This window comes from Adiantum capillus-veneris, chromosome 27 (genome assembly GCF_014529385.1).
Source record: "Adiantum capillus-veneris isolate H3 chromosome 27, ASM1452938v2, whole genome shotgun sequence".
NCBI lineage: Eukaryota > Viridiplantae > Streptophyta > Polypodiopsida > Polypodiales > Pteridaceae > Adiantum > Adiantum capillus-veneris.
This window is the reverse complement of record NC_140957.1, coordinates 101,168,524-101,178,975: the sequence shown is the minus strand read 5'-3', so window position 1 is coordinate 101,178,975 and position 10,452 is coordinate 101,168,524.

Sequence of the window (10,452 nt, the reverse complement as noted above, 5' to 3'; positions counted from 1 at the left end):
GTATCAAAGAATGCTTTGTAGAATCTTACATATATTTATGTTTGTTAGAATCTTCAAGAGGTTGTGTAATGCATTACTTTTAGAAATGCAAGAGAATATACATGTAGGAATAGAGTATTGATAGCGATGTTTCTTTGGCCGCAGCAACGCGCGGGTCACATACTAGTCTATACTATTATAAAAGAGGAAGGGATTCCACTCCCCTACCCCCCGCAACACATGTCACAACCTCGTTCAATCGGCTAGTGTGCCCTGCTCTGACATTACAAAGGACAATGCACACAGTTATAGAGATATAAAAAAAAATGCCAAGAAGAGTGAGAGAGAGATCAGAGAGGGATGGCCGAAGGGCATCGTCTATACTAGTATATATGAGAAAGAACCTTACAAATGTGTTGGCAATCATGTGCATCTCTCTTTCTCTCTAATTTCTCTCCCTATTAACATGCCAAATGTGTTCTGATAATCGCTCAATTTATTACACCAAAAATTGTTGCTTTCTTAAGGCCACTATGAAGTCTTCACCTTGTTTTTGTAGATAAGATATGGTTTTTATCTCCGGGCTTGAGACGGTTATAAAGTTTTCTTCTTTTGATGAGCATACACTGACGACGGAGATTCTTCACGGGGTAAGTATGTTTAGCCAAATCTTGAGCAATGCACTATCATGTTCATGTATAATGTTGTCCTGCGATGGCACATCCATAATGTGAAAATAGAAATATCTACCTCACTCTTAATTTGTTTAATGTGTGAACCAAGTGCTACAATGTACTAGTGCGATATATGCGAAAACGGATGCCATGGTTGCAGGCGTCTACATACCTTGCTGAGCAGGCAAGGCCGAGGACATGGCACCGCGGCATGTTTTAACACATTAAAGCAGGCCTAATTTGCTTTAGGAATGTCGTGTTTCGAAGTGGCACACTAGTTTTGCCTAGAAAGTTCAATGTGAGCGATGTTGGGAAAAAATACCCGATTTTATGCATGGGCGTAGAAGACATGTCCGAAATATTTACCAAGTGGAAAAATGATGTTCAAAATATAATTTGAGCCCAATGAAAATTTTCCATAAATTTAAGAATTTTTCGGAGCTCGTTTCTGTTTTTTACGAACAAAAAGGGAGCATTTTTGGGCTAAAAATGGGCCTAAAATGGTAAACATAATTATCTCAACAGAATGTCTCGTGCTAGACTCGCATGGAAACTATTCAAAAAAGCCCTCTTTGGAAAAATACCTATGAATAATAACGACTTGAAGAGCCTTTAAGTTTGTTTTTCAAATATTTGCCTGAGTTCGGGATACAACGCGAGACTTGACTAGTGAGAAATGCCTTTCTTAGACCACTCCCAACAAAGTATGTGCCTCTAATCTCTTTTCGATTTTTTTTATATAGAATCTAGAAAGATGCTTCGATTGGGAAATGGAAAAAGGATTAAATTCCCAAAACACCCCTAGTTTTGACATTGAATTTCTCCAAGGATAAAAAATTTGTAGCTTTTCATGAGAAGATTGATTGTACGTCAGTGCAAGATGCTAAGACATGCCGCTTCATTATTTTTGGGCTGCCCAAAGAGCAAAGGCTATAGAGATGCCTTCTCTTTTTGTTGACTAAAATAGAAAAAAAATTGAGTTGTATTTTCAAGCACTTTTTGATAGGTCAAAAATGCTGATTGGTTGAAATAAGATGGTGGGCACTCATTTAAGTGAAGAGTGTGTACATCTAATGATGGAAATGTTTTGAGTTTTACTGTTGTTTTCTTTTCACTCGAAAAGGGTGTCAAGTTTTACTAGAAAGGGTGTAAGGTTTTACTACTATTTTTTAAATGCATAGAAGTAGGCATTACGAGATCCAAAAAATCATGAACTTGCAGAGTTGTACTTCATGGCCGTGCCAATTTTGGTTTGGGGCTGTGTTAAGGGGTATCTATTCTAGATACTTCGTCCAAATGCTTTTCGAATTGGGTGAGTTGAAACGAAGGGTGGGGGATTTAATAGATGTCTCTACACACTCTCTCTCTTATCCTTGATGCTTTGCAGGTCTGTCTCTGTCTCTTTTCGGGTACACGCGAGAGGAAGATGGGGGTCTGGAGCTTGAATGCAGGGTGTTGCGAGCAGGGACACTGTCCGAGTGTGGGTTCAAAGGAGAACACGCAACCATGGAGAGTGTCGGGGAACGACTGATGCTACTCGCGATAGTAATGTGCGTGCATGTGTGTGAAGTACAACGGGCTCCAAGTAGGGGACAGGGATGGCATAGTGCAATGGGCCAAGGCTAACGATTCGTGAACATTGTGTGTGCTGCAGATTTGTTCAATGCAGGGTGGAAGAACCTGGAGTGTGTGTGCGCATTGCAGTGCCTGACAGAATTAAATGGCAGGCGGAGACACGAACAATGATAGTGTGTGTGAGACAAGAATGAGGATAGAGAGGGGAAGGTGGAGACATAGGGGGAGTATATGTGGTTGTATGTTGCTCGAGATGGACAAGGCGGGCGAGTATATTGAGGAGACCAAGGTAGGGATGGAGGACAGCGGGCATGGAAAGGGTGACAATGCTATTGATAGCAAAAGCGAGTGATGGGCTGCAGACACACTCTCTCTCTCTCTCTCTTGCTAGGCAAGTAGCGATTGAGTGAAGGCAGCCATGCAAGGAGCAGAGCAGGCACGACGAGGCCGGGGGGAGCACCCTGCAGGTGAAGGGGGATGGGGTTTTAAGGTGGGACCAAAATGTCCTCTCCAGTTTTCCTGTAGCTCACGTAAACTCACAACCGATGGGTGTTCAACTGCCAACATGTTCGCAACCAGCATTCCAGGTGAACTGGCTCTATGTGCCCGCTCAGTAGGCTGGTTAGAGGGCATCAGAGTCTCTATATCAGTGTCACTTTGTGATGATGTGGCATGAATGTGCCACATGGCACACCACCCATTTATGGGTCTTGGGGCATGTTGAGTAGAACAGAGGGAAGATCCCCAGATAGGGACCTCCCACCCCCCTTGTATTGTGTTGCAGATTGGTTGAGTACCAGTGTTTTGGGCTCTCGCTCTCTCTCTCTCTCTCTCTCTCTCTCTATGTGCATCTCTTTCTCATGTGATTACCCTCCCCAAACTATTCCTTGCATTTTCATTTGTTACAGGTTGGAACCACGATGAGGAGGGTGTACAGACCATATCAGAGAGACAGATAACTATTGGGTTGCCCATGTATCCCTTGCTGAAGATCTTCACTGATGCACAGTGGTTCATTGCTACATACTGATTCGAGAACGGGGTGGTTGTTCATTTCAAAAGAGGGTTGCTATCTCTGGTTGCTGCCTCGTTCACCTTTGTTAGTGCTACTTTGACATGGTATTCGAGTACGGGTGTGTTGAAGGCTTGTTTGAGGTGCTGGTTTAACGTGATAAAGAGCAACGTATGGCTGGTTGCTGCTGTTTTTCTAACTGTTTGGGGCTGACTTTCTGTTGTGATGGGCTTTCTGGTGCCACTTTGGCATAGTATTATAGCCACAGTGTCCTGAAGAGTCGAATCCTCGGTAGGAACTTGTTTGAGGTGTCACAAACTGATGATGTGGCATGACACACACATTTCCTAGTTGCCTCGACAATAGCTTTCCGACCCAAATAACCGAGATAGTCTCCTGTTTGTAGTCTTCATTACTTTATTGATCTGTTGCTCAAATGCAGTGTCATATTCATCTTGTGAGTACAATTTTTGCTTGTCTGCATCTGCTTTGCTTTTTGTTTCATGGCCGACTTGAGAGGTATGTGAAAGGCAACCAGCCATCGCGTATGAATCTCGTCAAGTGGATGATTCTTCAGAAAGTCTAGGAGGTCAGAATACTCGGTATTAACTCTTGTTTGTGCCGCATTGGACTTGCCGGAGGGCTTAGCAAGTGGGGGCGCATAACCACAATGAGCGGGTGGCAGAGGAGGGCCAGGCCAAATTAGGAGAGGAAGGATGCAGAGAGGGGCTATGGAAGAGAGGGTGTGATTGATAGCCTTTTGTGTGTGTGTGTGTGTGTGTGTGTGTGTGTGTGTGTGTGTGTGTGTGTGTGTGTGTGTGAGAGAGAGAGAGAGAGAGAGAGAGAGAGAGAGAGAGAGAGAGAAGCTATTGGCACACAGAATTGAGCACAAAGAATGGCTTCTATTGACTTCTATAAATGGGGAAGTTGCTTATTGATGAATTGGAGGGAGAGAGAGAGAGAGAGAGAGAGAGAGAGAGAGAGAGAGAGAGAGAGAGAGAGAGAGAGAGAGAGAAGACACGGTACAACATGGATATATTTAAATTATGATTGTATATTTAAATATAAATAGCTCAAGCTTAGAAGGTAGTTAATGGATTAACTAATTACTTCAAAAATCAAGAAAAGAGACATGCTCTGTTATAAACATGGATATAGGTATGAACTTGGTGATTATCATATCTGGTTTAACAATGATGCTGCTTATTTGCATAGAAGTTTAAATATAGTGTTTGGTGATTATCATATCTAGTTGAATAATAATACTTCTTATTTACATAGAAATTTAAATATAGTGTTTGTATCTTAGAGAATCAACGTTCAATCGTTAGCATTGTGATATATATTTTGAAGAAATTATGATTCCATTGCTTTTTTTTTATTAAATATATATATTTTTTCTATTATATCTACTTGAAGGCGCAGGCCTTGTGATTTTATCACTTGTTAAACCTCATTGCGCTTTTTTGTGACAAAGACTCCAAAATGCATGTCGCTTGTCGAAAAGGAGTATAGATTAGAAAATCTTGAAAAATTCAACCAATAGGTGCAAGGGTGCACAGATGGCGAGTGGCAGCCTTGGATTTTTTTGGGCACGCATTGTCAGTGAGTGAGAGAAAGAGAGAGAGGGAGAGAGACGCGATACTGAGTTGTCGCCCAACCTCAGCAATGCGTTGCGATCGCAGCACTCGTGTCTCTGCGCCTCCCTTGCTGCGCAAACCTGCACTGTGTCAAGGCAGATGTGATGCACCTCTTTTTCTCTCTCCCTCTCGATTCTTTGCAGGGCAGGACCCCGAAATAAGCTGCATCTACGCACGCGAGGGTATGAGAAGTGGAGAGATGGGGCAGGTTCGCACAAGGACGGGTGGCCTCAAATGGGGAACAAGGGTCACGATGACCTGCACATTCTTTGCATCCGATCGTCCAGACTAAGGCTCCAAATGTGCGCAATCGCCAAGGGGCAATGACATCGAAGGTAGGGAGGTGCTTATGCACATGGGAACCGGGGTTTTGGGAGAGGATTTGCTTTTATCAAAGTGCGAGAGAGAATCTGCAGCTCTAATTAATAAAGTTGAAGATAGACCCAGAATCAACCAATGATATTTCATTGGTTTTTCAAATATTTGCCTGAGTTTGGGATACAACGAACTGTCTAACACGAGATGCTCTTTCTTTCTTTTATGAGACCACTCCCAACCTTGAAGCCTTAGAGTGTTGCCATCAAAGTGGAAATTCGGAGGCCAGAGTGTAGATCGAGAGCCATTGATCCCACCTCCAAATGGAGATTTCAATTAGTAACGAGGCTAGACTAGCATGGACACTATTAAGAAAAGCCCTCTTTGGAAACATACCTATGAACAATAACGACTTGAAGAGTCTTTAAGTTTGTTTTTCAAATATTTGCCTGAGTTTGGGATACAACCAACTGTCAAACACGAGATGCTCTTTCTTTCTTTTACGAGACCACTCCCAACAATTAAGTATGCTTTAGAGTGTTGCCATCAAAGTGGAAATTCGGAGGCCAGAGTGTAGATTTTAAATTTCCTTTCCTATAAAACACTTTAAACATGATTTAGAATCTATGCACCCACACAAACTATTGGGTCTTTGCATTTTGGGCCAAGAACGCCATAGGGGAGTGGCAAAGAAAACGCGGGGAGTGGCAGAATAAACGCGCAATTCTTCTTTGCACCTCTCACCATCCTATGGTCACCAACCATCACTTAACTTTTATTGTCAACCAATGATAGACCCAATAGTTTGTGTGGGTGGATAGATTCTAAATCATGTTTAAAGTGTTTTATAGGGAAGGACATTTAAAATCTACACTGGCCTCCGAATTTCCACTTTGATCACAACACTCTAAAGCATACTTAATTGCTGGGAGTGGTCTATCATTGGTTGATTCCTGCGTCTATCTTCCACTTTATTAATTAATTAGAGCTGCAGATTCTCTCTCTCACTTTGATAAAAGCAAATCCTCTCCCCAAAACCCAGTTCCCACGTGCATAAGCACCTCCCTACCTTCGATGTCATTGCCCCCTGGAGATTGCGCACATTTGGAGCCCTGGTCTGGGCGATTGGATGTAGAGAATGTGTAGGTCGCCGTGACCCTTGTTCCCCATTTGAGGCCACCCGTCCTTGTGCGAACCTGCCCCATCTCTCCACTTCTCATACCCTCGCGTACGTAGATGCAGCTTATTTCGGGGTCCTGCCCTGCAAAGAATCGAGAGGGAGAGAGAGCGTGCCCAAAAAAATCCAAGGCTGCCGCTCACTATCTGTGCACCCTTGTACCTATTGGTTGAATTTTTCAAGATTTTCTAATCTATACTCTTTTTCGACAAGCGACATGTCTTTGTCACAAAAAAAGCGCAATGAGGTTTAAAAATAATGAAGCGGCATGTCTTAGCATCTTGCACTGACATACAATCAATCTTCTCACGAAAAGCTACAAATTTTTTATCCTTGGAGAAATTCAATGTCAAAACTAGGGGTGTTTTGGGAATTTACTCCCTTTTCCATTTTCCAGTCCAAGCATCTTTATAGATTCTATATAAAAGAAATTGAAAAAAGATTAGAGACACATATTTTGGGTTTTTACCAAAACCCAATTAATTTGACGTTCAGATTCCAAAGGAATCCACTGAATCTAGCAATCTCAAAAGCAAAAGTCGTTATCGCCTCTACGCCTCTTGCGCATGCCTACCCAAGCTCTCCATCACCCACCTCGCATGGCCTCTTGCCTCCATTCACCAGCATAGTTGTCTCTCTCACAGTCGTCTCTTTCACTATCTCCTCGATTCATTTGTTCATGCTTGCAATTCTCTCTTGCAGCCGCACATGGCATTCAATACCTTGCCATCACACAAATCAACTCGCTTGCACTCGGGCCCTTTAGCTCTTTTCTGTCTCTCTGTCTCTCTCTGTCTTGGCCTATTGTGCATCATAATTAGCCCCCTTCCCCTTCCAAATCCCATATCCCTTTATACTCCTTCACATTGGCTACTCACCTCTCATTCACAAGCTACCTTCCTATGAGGCAACCACTATTGAAGTAGAAGGCACAACCCTCTCATTCACAAATGCACCTCGTGCCCTCCTTTGTAACCCCCCCCCCCCCCCCCCCCCCCCCCCCCCCCCCAATCGAAGACAAGACCGCCCACCCCTGTACTGCTTATCACAAACGCTAATCAACACCTCATTGAAATGACAGAGAAGAGAGAGGAACCATAGAAAAAGCGCGCACACACACACACAAAGAGAGAGAGAGAGAGAGAGAGAGAGAGAGAGAGAGAGAGAGAGAAATCACTTGGCTCTCTCTTTCTCCTTGCCTGCCATGATGCATGCCATCTCTCGGTGTCCCCCTCCTTTCCGCCTGTCCTCAAAAATCGCGCATCTCTCTCTCTCTCTCTCTCTCTCTCCACCTCCACCCTCAAAGACCGTGCATCTCTCTCGCTTTCGCTTTGCCCTTAGAGAGCGCATAGCTCTCTCTACCTTCTTTGCTCAAAGACCACGCAACTCTTTGTCCCTTCGCCTTTGCATGATGCATCCACAACCGAAAACAATCTCCCCCTCGTTCTCCACGATCGTCCTGTCTCCCGATGCGCGTCATCTCCCACTCTCCTCCATGCGACATGAATATATTGTTTTTGTCTCACTCTCTCTCCACCACGTGCTCGCTTCAGCTTTTTCTTTGAAAGGCAAAAGAAGCATCTACTCAGACTCTACTTAATAAGATCCTTTTTGAAGATTGGCATGGCCTACTAGGGTCTTTGCATTTTGGGCCAAGAACTTCATAAGGGAGTGGTAGAGAAAACGTGCAATTCTTCTTTGCGCCTCTCACCATCCAATGGTCACCAATTATCACCCAACTTTGATTGTTGACATATAAATTCATATATTTTTTTTTTGCACCGAGTACAATTTTAAAAGTGGATTGAGTGTTGACATTTCAAGTCATTTTAAAAAATTCACACCATATGATTCTAAAAGTTGATTGTTCACATCATGGTTTGGCATTTGCTTAATAACTATGAACAATATTTATTTGAGTTTTTGGAATGCAATGCTAAGTTTTATTTGACACAGACACACACGCGTGCGCACACACATACACACACATCTATACTATTATAAAAGAGAGAGAGATATTGGCACCCTTGAAACACATGTCGCAACCCTTTTCACTAGGCTAGCGTGTCATGCTTAGACATTACAGAGGACAACGCACACAACTATAGAGAGAGAAAGATGTCGAGAGGAGTGAGAGAGAGATCAGAGAGGGATAGCCGAAGGCCGTCGTCCATACTAGTATATATGAGAAAGAACCTTACAAATGTGTTAGCAATCATGTGCATCTCTATTTCTCTCTAATTTCTCTCCATATTAACATGCCAAATGTGTTCTGATAATCGCTCAATTTATTACACCAAAAATTATTGCTTTCTTGAGGCCACCGTGAAGTCTTCACCTTGTTTTTGTAGATAAGATATGGTTGTTATCTCCGGGCTTGAGAAGGTTATAAAGTTTTCTTCTTTTGACGAGCATACACTTACGACGGAGATTCTTCACGGGCTAAGTATGTTTAGCTAGAGCTCGACGGGTGCACTATGTAATCATGTTAATGTATAACATTCTCGTGCGATCGCACCTGCACAATGAAAATAAAAATATCTACCTCACTCTTAATGTTTTTAATGTGTTAGACCGAATGCTACAATGTTACAACATAGTGTGATATATGCGAAAATGGATGCCATAGTTGTAGGCGTGTACATACCTTGTTGGGCAGGCGAGGCCGGGGACGTGGCAACGCGACATGTTTTAACACATTAAAGCAGTCCTAAATTGCTTTAGGAATGTACAAATGTCAAGTGTTTCAAAGTGGCACGCTCGTTTTACCTAGAAAGTTCAATGCACGGACGATATTGTCCAAAAATAGTAGGTTTCATGTGTGGGCGTAAAAGACATGTCCAAAGTGTTTACAAAGTGGAAAAATGTTGTTGAACATGAAATTCAAGCCCAATGGGATTTCCCCACAAATTTAGAAATTTTCCCAGCTCGTTTGGGATTTTTACGGACAAAAAGGGGTATTTCTGGGCTAAAAATGGACATAAAATGGTAAAACAATAACCTACAAATAGCTCAAAATTCCACATCAACGACGGTGCCATCATTGTTTAAGCTAAGGGGGAAGTTTTAGAGCCAAGAATGGATCATTTGGGCATAGAGACAGTGCAACCATTCCATTACAGGGGTGCTAGTGCAATCCCATGATGCTTCCACTACATGTTTGAGGATGTGAGGCCTCCAATTAGGGTTTCTTCTCCTCAAATAACTACATGAGCTTCTCCAATGAAGTACTGAAGCTTCCATGAAATGGTCACAGACGAGGAATCAAAGCGTCAATTTAGGATTTTTAACACGTGAAAGAGTACTACATCTATACAATTGGGAACTAGGCTACACCTAATCTTCACAAACACAAGAGTTTTGAGTTTGTATTGGTTATTTTTCAAAGTGGATCTTTCATGGCTAGAGTTTTGTTCTTTCTTTAGAGTGTTTTTTGCTTCAAATCATCAACGCCTTGCTTGAATTTTCTCTGAATCCTCACAGTCAGAGGGTGGATGACAATAATCTTGACAACCAACATTCAACAATAAGAAGGCTTTCAAAGAGATGGTTTGATCCTTATGTGGTTCAGCATGTACATGGGAATGCAACTTATACCTTGCATGAGTTGGATGAGACTGAATTAATGAAGATTCCCATCGTAGGGAAAAGAATCAAGTTATTCAAACGAAGAAGTGATACAAATCCCTTTGAATCACAGGAGAGTCAAAAAGAGAGGATTATATGTTAGATTTTGTTGCAAGAGATGATGAAATCGACATGTATGTGGACTTAAATGAGGACTGAACCTGCTGCAAAAGGATATGTATGGCACATGCCGGAGGATGTGAAGGTTTAGAGGGGGTGGATGTCATGTGGTGGCACGTGCATAATGTGAAAATAAAAATATATACCTCACTCTTAATGTTTTTAATATGTGGGACCAAATGCTACAATGTACATAGTGTATATATGCGAAAAACAGATGCCATGGTTTTTGCTGGCGTGTATATACCTTGTCGGGCAGGCGAGGCCAAGGATATGGCACCATGGCATGTTTTAACACATCATATCATGCCTAATTTTCTTTAGGAATATACA